Source organism: Schistocerca americana, chromosome 5 (genome assembly GCF_021461395.2).
Source record: "Schistocerca americana isolate TAMUIC-IGC-003095 chromosome 5, iqSchAmer2.1, whole genome shotgun sequence".
Lineage (NCBI taxonomy): Eukaryota > Metazoa > Arthropoda > Insecta > Orthoptera > Acrididae > Schistocerca > Schistocerca americana.
Window position 1 is genome coordinate 472,423,528 of NC_060123.1, and position 11,469 is coordinate 472,434,996.

Here is an 11,469-nt window from a genome sequence, read left to right on the forward strand (position 1 = left end):
TTCAGAAATGAATGGAGAAGTTTTTAAGAATTGGTTTATTCGAGTGTTGTCTGCGCTGGAAGGAGGGTCAATTATCGTGATGGATAACGCCAGCTACCACTCTATTCAGATAGAAAAGCTGCCATGTTCAAATTGGGGCAAGGCAGATATTATGGAGTGGTTAAAGAAAAAGAATTTTTCATTTTCAGTCGATGAAACGAAGGCTGAACTCCTGTCTAAGGAGGAAATCGTAGGTGCCAAAAAGACTTACGAATTAGATCAATTGGAAAATGGGACACAAAGTGGTACGTCTATCTTCGTATCACTGCCAGTATAATCCCATTGAATTGATATGGGCCCAAGTAAAGCGAGAAGTAGCGAAAACAAATACTACTTTCAAACTTGCTGATGTCTAGAAGGTAATACACAAAGCTCTTGACAATGTTACTCAGCAGGACTGGGGGAGGTGCGTAAAACACTCAGAAGCATTGCAAGAAACTGGTTGAAGAAATCAGTTTCTTGGAATGCTTCTGCAATGCTTTCTTGAACTGGGGAGTAAGATCACCTTAGTGGAATCCGTGATGATACACCTGGCTGAAACAAGCGACAGTGAAACTGAAGAGCCAGAAGATCCTTCAGGTTAGGTAACTGCCGTCTACGTAAAAAGCTGACTTGATTTATTCATTTCAATTATAGAGGACATACTCCGAATGTTTTCCCCTTACAGTACAGGTCTGATAAATTTATCACAAGTGTTGGCGATTACTTTACTCGATAGTAACTGTCAATTAAAATAAGGTGGTCAATTCTGCATTAATTAACAACAGTTTTTCTTAAAAACCTGTGTCGAATATCTTTACATTCGGATATAATCTCACTGCATTCGGTTTACTCGTACACTCGAAATTTAACTCCTTTTTTCCATAGAAGGATTTACTGGTTGTTTCGTAGTGAGTGTAATGCAGTTCACAAAATGACAAAACGTTGTGGTGCTTCTGTATCGACTGTATATTTAAAGAGTGCAGTAACCTCAGAACAGTCCCAGCACCTATTTCGATTCTCCGAGAAGGGCATAGAAATATATGGTATTTGACGACTTTTACAAAAAGCTAGAACGTAGAATTGTATTAATTTAGTATGACAGAGGATAGTATCCGATGGCTAGAGAAATACAGGGTAATGTCCGTGATAAAACTGATTATTCTGGCCAGTCACTTCAATGCACTGTCTTCTCCGCCCACTTGGTTTCTAATTAAGAAGCTGTAATGATGGACGAAATTTGTAACACAAGACAGAGACACTGCAGTAGTAAGAACGAGGTTTTTGTGCACCAAGCACGTATTGCGTGCTGAGAAAAATAGGCTTACAGCAAATGTAGATAAAACGTGGGTTTCACAAAACCTTTCGAGCATTTATTTTGCTCGATTTCAGTGAAAATATTTGCTTCAGAATAACTACTATTACTTTTTTGTTGCGTATATTGGCGTTTTGAGTGATGGATGCAATGACGAAGGATATGTATTATCAGCCAGTAAAATATTTTCGGGAAGTAGGGAATATTCTCGGTCATATTAAAGCGGGCCGTCCGAACAAAACTCTTGGCGACGGCCTACACGCGCGCTGCTGCGCATGGAATATCGCGGAAGTTGTGGTGTCACCGCCAGACACCACACTTGCTAGGTGGTAGCTTTTAAATCGGCCACGGTCCATTAGTATACGTCGGACCCGCGTGTCGCCACTGTCAGTAATCGCAGACCGAGCGCCACCACACGGCAGGTCTCGAGAGACTTACTAGCACTCGCCCCAGTTGTACGGACGACTTAGCTAGCGACTACACTGACGAAGCCTTTCTCTCATTTGCCGAGAGATAGTTAGAATAGCTTTCAGCTAAGTCCATGGCTACGACCTAGCAAGGCGCCATTAGCATTATATTGCATTTATCTAGAGAGAGTCTCACTTGTATCATCAAGAACGCTGTATTCAAATGATGGATTAAAGTTAAGTATTCCAGCAGCTACGTACTTTTCTTTATAGCATTCATTACGTATCCTGTTTCAGACCTAACGCCCGCCTGCGTGAGTTAGCGCGTGCATCTTGGCCGCCTCTTTCAATTAGTGTGCGTAGTGTTGGCAAGTCTGCCGACACTACAGAAGTAATTTGCCTCTGAACGTGATACAATGCAATAATGACGTCTGAAATGTTACCAAAAATAATTATGTAGTTTTCTTAACAACTTCCTCGCAGGAAGTTTCTTCGCGGTCCTACAGAACGAAAATTCATGAGCGACTACATTTTTCGCTACGCAGTCGGCACAGTTTTACACCTCATAATATTTTATTTTACTTTTATGTTTCCGAAATAAAAGACGTAGCATAACACCTGTAAACTTAGAGGACTTTTTTTTTTCAACGTAGGCCGTCGCCAAGAGTTTTGTTCGGACGGCTCGCGTTAATATGACCGAGAATATTCCCTACTTCCCGAAAATATTTTACTGGCTGATAATACATATCCTTCGTCATTGCATCCATCACTCAAAACGCCAATATACGCTACGAAAAAGTAATAGTAGTGATTTTGAAGCCAATATTTTCACTGAAATCGAGCAAAATAAATGCTCGAAAGGTTTTGTGAAACCCACGTTTTATCTAAATTTGCTGTAAGCCTATTATTCTCAGCACGCTATACGCTCTTGGTGCACAAAAACCTTGTTCTTACTACTGCAATGCCTCTGTCTTGTGTTACAAATTTCGTCCATCATTACAGTTTCTGAATTAAAAACCAAGTGGGCGGAGAAGACAGTGCATTGAAGTGACTGGCCAGAATAATCAGTTTTATCACGGACATTACCCTGTATTTCTATAGCCATCGGATACTATCCTCTGTCATACTAAAGTAATACAATTCTACGTTCTAGCTTATTGTAAAAGTCATCAAACTACATTAGTGATTCTGATGCTACCACAGGTTGAAGTAAAAAATTATTTTCCTCAAAAATTTCTTGTAACGTTACTTTTTATTTTTTTCCCATAGCAGCTAGTGAGAATTTTCTTTTGGAAAGTACTCCATCATATTCTAGACTAAAAGTAGAGTTGCCCAATTTTTTTAAATTTTTACGAACTTTCGAAATTATCACTATAAAAAAACTGGCAATGCTGTAAGATGGCGAGATGACCTTGAAGCCCTATTTTCGTCCTGGCAACTATAGGAGGGCATTGGTTTTGCGATCAGTGGCGGCAGCCTGCAGCAGGAAAACGTTGGCGACCTCACCAGACTGCCGTCACACAGCAGACTCCCGATTCAAAGTCCAGCTGTTCCGATCTACATGGCCTGGCAGGACGGACCCTTTTATATATGCCTGGGCAGGTCTTACTGTGATAACGAGACAGTATACACACCGACCACATGGAGTTACAAACACGGCTAAGGCTGTAAAAATGATGTCTGTAGTCTGATGTATTACATACCTGAGGTACTTTAATTGCCTTCATGAGATTCTTCTTGACAACTGGCATGTCTTATGAATTGTATTGCACAATAATGCTTGGACATCGCAGTCAAGAATTCTAAATCTTTTATCTTCTTCCTGTTGGCAGGAATCATAATGTCACTGTCAGCAACTCATGTGAAAAAATTGCTTTTCCCATCGAAGTACTTTGTCATATTATGACAGTAGTTATTAGTGTATGCACAGACAGATCGTTATATGACGAAAGGCCTTTAGTACTTTACCTACTTTTTAATGGATTACCAAATTGAAAAAATAATAGAATTTTTTCCTTACGGAAAGATCTGCTTGCACAGAATTGTATTAACTGCATTGTTAAGATGACGTTTCATAACTTCACACTATTTCTGTTACAGTACATATACAATTCATTCAAGTATAATTAATTCAAGCATGTCAGTTTACATGTGGAAACACCCTACTCGCATCCTATCATGTAAACCTAAGCGTAAAGTTACGAAAGTTAAAAGTATAAAATAACAGTCGCGACACTCCGTCTCTTTTTTGTTACCCACGGCGATAGCAGAGTATCAAGCGGCCAGGGAGTTATACTGTTACGAAAGCTAATCTAATTGTTGACGTTGGAGCGTAGAATGGTTTTTACAGACGAAGCAGCAACAACGAGAAGAGGGCACCACATTTGTCTTTCTTTTTTAGGCTTCCTAAGGACCATGGGAAGTGAGAACTGCTACATTACACAACATTTTATTTACGATTTTCTTGTAACCTAGAGATGTTTACTGAACAATGTAGTGTTCTTTTAAGAACAAAAAAATTGCTAGTAAACAGCAGAAGACCTGACCATTTGCAGAAAGACGTTGTATACCAAAAACCGGTTTTTCTTTAGTACACTTCCAGTCAAATCAATGTATGTGAAATGATGGAAACGTGTATAGAATGCCATATCTACACTACATAAGGTGCCAGAGAAGCTCCCACACTGCAGCTGAAGCAAAAAGCACATAGACGTCATAATAAGGGACAAAAGTAATACAACAGTTTCCCATCATGGAAGAAAAAAATCCGCAATTGTTGCTGCATCTAAGCCACATACGGTAAGAATCATCAACAAATTCGCTTTTGAAGCAAAGATAATTATATTTACAAAAATATTCATGTATAAGAAAATCGAGTGAACTGTAAGAATGTGCGAATCATTAGGCTCCGTACAAATTCGTTATGTATCAGGGAAACTGCCTATAATTATAAGAACAGACAACAATACAAATATGTGGTTCTCATGCATGTATTCTCTTGCTTTCAGTGGAGTAATATGCAAATATACACTTATTCGAAAGTATTTCTTCACAAATAAGTTGTAACATTGATGTTGTTGTTGTGGTCTTCAGTCCTGAGACTGGTTTGATGCAGCTCTCCATGCTACTCTATCCTGTGCAAGCTTTTTCATCTCCCAGTACCTACTGCAACCTACATCCTTCTGAATCTGCTTAGCGTATTCATCTCGTGGTCTCCCTCTACGATTTTTACCCTCCACACTGCCCTCCAGTACTAAATTGGTGATCCCTTGATGCCTCAGAACATGTCCTACCAACCGATCCCTTCTTCTGGTCAAGTTGTGCCACAAACTTCTCTTCTCCCCAATCCTATTCAATACTTCCTCATTAGTTATGTGATCTACCCATCTAATCTTCAGCATATGTCACAAAATTAGTGAGACTTGGCTCGTTTTACATTTATATCATGATCACTCATGTCTCTTGATCATTTGCTAATGCTTGGAACGCAAAAATGCAGTAATATTTCGTTAATAACTAGAAAAATAATTAAAAACAAACGTTAAACTTATACCTGCTTTCTCCCCGCTTGGGGCGCTACTGTCGCGTCCTCGGTCACACGGTAACAATTTTCACGGCAGTGAGTGCTGCGGTTGTGGTTTACCTTTCCTGCATGAAGTCGCTTCTATCATCATCGCCTACAAGCTTCAGCGATCGCCGCTAGATGAATCCACTCTCATTCACTCTTTTTTTGTTCAACGGTACGGGTCCTAGATCGTTTACCTATGTATAGCGGGGGCTCGATTATCCGGACCTCTGTTATACGGATTCGCGGTTATCCGAATTGTTAAGCATGAGCCAATATCTTTGTAGTTACTGGCACTAGCCGCGCCCCACGCAGTCTCTGTTCCACGCATTTCATTATTGTGTGAGTTACACAGCTGACAATCGCTTTGCCGCTGCGCCGTGCCGCTTCTGTGCTTAAAAATGCGAAAGCACATTATTGATTTATCATAAAAATGGACAAACAGGTCATAAATAAGCCGTGAAGTATGGTGTAGATAGTACTACGATACGTGATATTAAGAAGAATACCTATTCAGTTTTGAAGTACGCCTGCAAACTTGAAAGTAAAGACGGGAGATAACATCGAAAAGTGATAAAGAAACAGAAAAATGAATTTTTGGAAGCAGCTTTGTATTGTTGATTTTTACAAAAATGGTCACCTAGGCGAACGATATTAGGGTCTCTGCTCTATGAAAAGGCCTTACACTTAAATAAGAAAAACAGTGGGTGATGAGTCTATGTGACAAGTAATGGCTGGTTGTACCTCATCATGGAATTTCCGAATTAAAAACACAAGGTGAAAAAAAGTAAACTGGTGCATACATAGCAAATTCTTTTAAAGGTGATTTTAAAAAAGAATTGGACAATAATGAATATGACTTGGACTTTGTTTACACTGCCCAAGAAACCAGATAAACTGGAAATCATTACTGTCAGAATCTTCAGCCTCTCTTCAGCTCCAGGACACAAAACTAGTAAAGAGCGAGTAACAATATTAGTTTGCGCAAATGCTGCCAGAACCTATAAAATGAAATAGCTCCTCATCACAAAATTCAGAAATCCCAATTGACTGAAAAATATCATGATTCCCTCAATTTACAAAAACCTAAAAACACTTGGATGAAGACCAGAATATTCATTGACAGGTATGACAACACTTTTATTCCTAAAGTAAAAACATTTGAAACCGAATTTGGTAAATAAGGAAAGTACCTACTTTAACTGGATAGTACGCCAACCCATTGTACAGCTAGACTGTTAAGCGAGAGAAAATGGAATGTTTACAGTAAAATTTTTGCCTTTTAATGTGACATCCTTCCTACAACCAACGGATCAAAATATTATTGAAACTGTTGCAGAGTACAGCTTTTTGCGGGGATATAATGTCTATATAAGTCAGGTGTTTTACTATCCTTGCCGCTTGTGTACAGCACACAGTTTTTTATTCCTTTGGATATGTCTGCGTTGTGTTCTAAGAAATGTTCTGTGTCTTGAGTTTTTAAATGGCTTCGTTTTATTCAAGAAATAAAACTGGTTCTTCATATGGTGTTAAGGTTTAATCACAGCCTGTTATGGGCCCTGAAAACTTGTTAATTTACTGGGGTAACGTTTTATTTCCTTCGTGTTTTACTTGGAAAGCGAAAAGTTAAAACATGGAGTGTACGAAACTTTTCACTATCCAAAAATTTGATGGAGGTAATTTTCAGCTATGGAAGTATCAAACGGAAATAAGCTTTCATGTTGAGAAACTACTGGATGTTATTGAAGGAAGTAAAGTAATACCAGTTGAAGGCACAGACACATAGAACTTGTGGAATGAGCTTAACCAAAAAGCAATGCTTTTCATTTCTTCTGGTATGGGATTCGACTAGCTGCAAAATGTTGTGTCGAGTGCTACAGCAAATGTTATGGGGAATCCGCTTCAGATAATTCATCAACAGTAATCTGCAATAAATAAAGTTACGTTGAAACATCTGTTCTTTAGATATAAGATGTCACTGTGTAATACTATTGCGCACATATTTGTAAAGTTGAAGCATTAGCACAGTCACTTGCCAATATTGGTGAATCGGCAAGGCTGACGAAGATTTAGGTGGACTTGTTACAGCTTGCGGCTCATGTGACGAAAGCAGGCACAATTTCGATAAATTAACAGCGAGGTTACTGAAAAAAGAACCCTTGTCAGAGGCAGTAGAAACGACAACTGCATTCGCTGCTGGTAATAGCATTCACAAAAGGGATAAAGGTCAGGATCATTATTTGCAGAGAAATTTGAGTGAACATTCTGTGAATAAGACGCATGTTGAAAGCTATTACTGTCATAAGGAAGGCCATTGCAGGGGTTAATGCAAGAAAAGATTGATGAAATTGTCAAGAGAAAAATCAAGAACCTATATATCAAACTCTGAGTGCAGAAATCAGGAACATTTTGACTACTATTTGTGAAAATTTTTGGCTTATTGACAGAGCTACATCAAAGCATATGACGTCACTCAAGGAATGGTTTTAAAAGTTTAAACCACTAGAGAAGTTCGTATGTCCTGTTCAGATAGGAGATAATTCATTTATCTATGCCGAAGATATTGGATCAGTTAACTTAAAAACACTATTGAATTGTATGGGAATCTCGTACAACAGACTGTATGTAGATGGTTAGGAGAAAAATCTTTTTTCGGTGGGAACAATAACCAGTACAGGTTTCGAAGCCACATTTAATAATAATAACATTAAGTTATTTAGTGAGAGGCTAGTTGCAACTGATGTAAAAGCTTAAAATCGATGTTACTGAATGTTATTTTGTACTGACAATCTGTAACAAGCAAATTCTGCATAATCTGACTTAGCTCTGTTATGGCACAGGAGGTTGGACAAGTAAATTTCGAAAAGTAAAATTGGTTCCATTCCATTCAACATTACGGAAATACAAGTTAAAAATAATTAAGCCTTTTATGAATATACAGTTCAACAAACAATGCCTTCATGGGGTTTACTTCCTGTATATATTCGTGAACATTTGAACATACACAAGGATCAGCGCCCCAGTAAAGACTTAGTGAAATGCAGTAGGATCCTTATTTCTAGCGAAATCAACAGACTTTATAAGATAAAAGCCAAGCTTAATCTTTTAGCTTACAAAGCCTGTTTTACTGCTATAAGGATTTTAACCTGTGATCTTTGAGATAGTTTACTTATGGTCCTTAATTATTTTTTATGGGAAGCTAGCCTAATCGATCGCTCAAACACATGCTCAGAAGTTGCAGAAGCTAAACGGAACTGGCTATCGCCCCACTAAGAAGCGATATGCAAGCACACCAGAGCATTTTCCCTATATCGAGCAGGTGGTAAACCTTCAGTTCAGTACATAAGAAATGCAGCTATTGAATAAAGGTTTAAAGTATTGCATTCAACCGAAACGTAATGAAAAGACCACTGCAGGGCTAATTGCGGATTTGAAAATGGCACTTGATACTACCCCATGCAGTTAGACCGACAAAATAAAGACAACGTGTAGAGCAAGCGAATTAATCCGAAGGGCTACACGTAATAATCCTAAAATGAAGGATATTTTGCACTCAATATCTTCAGTGATAAGTTAAAGTCTGATGGTGCTATGATTATTCGTGCAGACAAGGATAATACTTCAGTCGTTTTTTACAAAGAAGACTACATAGCTAAAATACTCACCTTTTTTTAACACAGTGTCCAAGAAGTAAAAACTTGTCTCAAGGACTGCTCTAGTATCGTAAGTCCTGATGTCGCTGTAAAGTAGCAAGTCATGAACCCTAAAGCACCTATGCTACGTGCTTAAGTGAAGACTCATAAACCAGACTACCTGTTTCGTCCGGTTTATAAGGTTTATGGAACCCAGTAAAACCCATTTGTAAGTATTTCCTGCTATTGTGCCACCAAACGTTATTTTTGAAGGTAATTTTGCAACAGGAATAAATCCTGTTAGTCTGTTGTATGACAAAATCTTTCCCCCCGACTATGTTCTGTTGTTCTTAGATATTAAAAATCTATATGCGAATATTCCTATCAATGGGACTATTACCCTTATTGAAAACAATCCTCATAGACAGCTGCGACTCACAGTAGAAGAGATTACTGAAATCATCTCACTTCTCAAATTAATCATTTTATGTAATTAACTTTCATTCAATAATCGGTTTTATAAGCAACAAAAGGGCTTAGCCACGGTAAGGCGTCTGGCGGGCTTTATTGCCGATGTTTTTGTTAATCATTTAGAAGGTGGCTATTTTAAGAACGATACAGTTAGATACAAACAGATCTTTTTCTATAGGCGTTACGTCGATGACATTTTTATCATCTTTGACGGTGTTGTGGACGAGGTGCCGCCTCTAGTTGATGATTTTAATTCATAACACCCACAGATGGCCTTCACTCATGAGATAATACATGCCAACAAGAGTCTCAGTTACTTAGCTCTATAATTACAACTAGAGGAAGGTAATGTCAAATTTGACATCTTTCGCAAACAACAAGCGATTCCGTTATTCACTCCTCTTCTTGTCATTTATATCGTCATAAGATGAGTTTTTCAAATTAATGATTCGCCCCTTCACAGAACTTCTCCAAGTCAGTCTTCCATCGAGAAAGATTTAGCTGACCTTCATCATATTGATATCAGCAACGATTACAATGCTAACATTGTAGATAATCTGTATCAACAAAAAACCAATTCTGATTAATCTAAACTTCCATGTGGTCTGTTACCCAAGAATATTAGAATTGTTAAAACTCCCTTCTGTAGGCACCTTATCGTAGGGCGCTGCAAAACTGTGTAGAAAATACGGTGTGGGTGTAGCCTTTTCGTTGACGAAGTCCAGCCTAGACACATCCATAATAGAATATCTAATAAAGATAAATACACTGAATCCGGAGTTTACAGAACAGACTGCATCGACTGTGAAGCGTCACATGTGGGCCAGACTGGTAGGAAATCCCGAACGAAGGGAGAGGGCTAAATCTTTTAGAGGTAATTGAAATTCTGAAACGCTCCAGTACAGGGAAATGAATTTATTTGAATGATCAAGTGATTAGCAGAAACTTGCCTTTTTATGATATTATGGTACCCACTATTTTCACCTGCCGATAGCTTTTATTGTGAATTTGATGCTACCTTTTTTGTTCCTTATTTTTTAACTGGTTTTATCGGTTTGACTAATGTTTTAGCGTCATTTAAAGTTTTACAGCTTGGCAGATTTTAAAATTGTACACTTTATACATATCTTTTTACTCGCACCTGTTTTATTAATATTCTTGCATTAAATTCAATTTTAATAGTTCAATGTTTCACCTAAGTTGTCTTATGCATATTTAATTCTATTAAAGAATCACTTTTTGGAAGCACATTGCTTAGCCAACGCCAACTACCTTTGATGTCTGCTGCTACAGTCGTATAGACTTGCCTGTACCACTCTTGTTTGTGTGGCTCACTTGGAGGGCTGACTTACCCTATTCTCGACCGCATTGTCTTACTATTTGTCAGCTGTGCACAACACTATGCTGTATATGCTGGTACACGGTTGGCTCTGTGTTAACTAAGATTTCCTGAATTTTTCTTGGTTTGTTGTAGTTTTCCTGTCCAGCAGGCACTGTGGTTATATTTGGTGTTGTATTCCCGGTTGCAGGTTCCATAATGTTTTTATTCATGCCATGACGAAAGCACAATGGTTCCTTATAAAATTTTGTCTTAATGCCATAAGTGAGTATAGATCGACTAATGTCGGTTTTTTACATTAATTTTTACATAAGTTCATAGTTACAGTTAATTGTAGTGATGGCTGCACAGCCTGGAACTTTGCCTCTTTTGTGTTTTCATATTAGCTCCATTTCCCCATTTTAATCTCCACGTGCCTCACTGTTGTTATTTTTCACTGCTAGGCCAATCTGACGATGCCCCAAAAGGGCAAAACGCGTCATTTCCTGTAAATGAAAAAGATAAGAACCGTCAACATCGCAGCGAGTAAGCAATCGTTGGTTAATATATTAAAAAAACCAACAACCCGCCTCGATTGCGAAAAACGCACCTAGTGTTAAGTGTTAACCAACGATTGCTGACACGCTGCGATGTTGAAGGTTCTTAAATTCGTACCAGCCAAGGCGTCAGATGCAGCAAGTAGAAGTAGTGGTTTTGACTTTGTACATATGTACTGTTTGTGT